The sequence below is a fragment of the Benincasa hispida genome, chromosome 4 (genome assembly GCF_009727055.1).
Source record: "Benincasa hispida cultivar B227 chromosome 4, ASM972705v1, whole genome shotgun sequence".
Classification (NCBI taxonomy): domain Eukaryota; kingdom Viridiplantae; phylum Streptophyta; class Magnoliopsida; order Cucurbitales; family Cucurbitaceae; genus Benincasa; species Benincasa hispida.
Genome location: NC_052352.1, coordinates 60903475 through 60904864, shown reverse-complemented (window position 1 = coordinate 60904864; position 1390 = coordinate 60903475). Strand labels below are relative to the sequence as shown.

Sequence of the window (1390 nt, the reverse complement as noted above, 5' to 3'; positions counted from 1 at the left end):
TAGACGCCTTAATATCAAGGAACCCCCCTCTCTTCTTCTCTTCATGTATGTGGGCTGCCTGCCCCGTCCCGAATAGACAGTTGTGCTATTCAGTCCTCGATTCGGGGGGACTCCACCAAGAGGTTCTTTCTCTCACGTAATTTCGCCCGTTCCACTTCCGTGCCGGAGGAAATGGTCCATTGATAGATGGAACTTCAACAACAGCTAGGTCTAGAGGGAAGTTGTGAGCATTACGTTCATGCATAACTTCCATACCAAGATTTGCACGGTTAATAATATCCGCCCAGGTATTAATTACACGACCTTGACTATCAACTATAGATTGGTTGACTGCATGGAATGCCACACTCAATTATCAGTGACAGGGGACCCGGTCTTCATTAGCTATTTCTGGCAGGAGCTCTTTCGTTTACATGCCGTATGCGGGGGAACTCGCACGTGCGGCTCTTACGGGCCACTACCGTAGCTGGCGAAAATAGCTTAATGGTAGAGCATAGCCTTGCCAAGGCTGAGGTTGAGGGTTCAAGTCCCTCCTTCCGCTCAAGGCTTCGTCGTTTAGTGGTAACGAGTAGAGTGCATAAGCCCCCTTAGAAATAGGGGCGAGCAGCAAGCAGCCCCTTGCCTAAAGTCAGATTTAAAGAATAGTTTCGAATGAACCGAACCCACCCCATTCAATTCAGGGCTGTAACTGAAGCAAGCACTTGGCTTTAGAGCCCTATCACGTAAGGGAGAAGAAAGACTGAATGTGCAAAGTCCCTGCCCAAATTTAGATCTTAGGTCTTCTTTTAACTTCAGAGCACCACCGAGAACAAATGATGGAAATATTTCGAAATGCACATGTCACCCCAGACATTTCACCCGTGAAATCTGCTATTTCTTCGTATGCTTTTGTTTTGGCACCAGCGTCAAAGGCACGAGAAAAGAAAGCCCTTTCTCACCTTTCCTTCAACAATAATCGATATGAAAGCGCTTTCATAGGCCACGACAGCATCACGGTTGTTACAGTCGGCGCTCTGCGTTCATGATATTGGGGGGGCTTCCTTGATATTAAGGTGGCAAAACGGTCGTAGCGTTCATTGAGATGCAGCTCTTTGATCTCCACTTAGGTCTGCAGTTTCACTCGTTGCCGAAGACCTTGAAGCTGCTCTACCTTTCGGCATCAATTTCATTCGTTTCAGAAGGGAATACTCCTCCAATCTCAGTGAAGGTTGGTTCGTGGCACCAGATCTCAACGTCGAAGGATAAGGTAGACCGACCATACTTTTGACAGTTGGGGATCTCTTCCCGAGGCTTCTTGCGAGGAAGCCCTCCATTACACTAGCCTTAAGCTAATGGCGGACATAAGGAAGCATTAGTCCAGGCCTAGAAAGAAGAGAAGGATGAGTAAGAA

The 1390-nt window shown here is 47.6% G+C and overlaps 1 non-coding gene across 1 annotated transcript; it reads left to right on the top strand.

Moving 5' to 3' along the window:
• The first annotated feature begins 469 nt into the window (after positions 1-469).
• TRNAG-GCC lies at positions 470-541 on the top strand. The gene has a single exon. It is a non-coding gene; the product is annotated as a tRNA-Gly (tRNA).
• The last annotated feature ends 849 nt before the right edge of the window (positions 542-1390 follow it).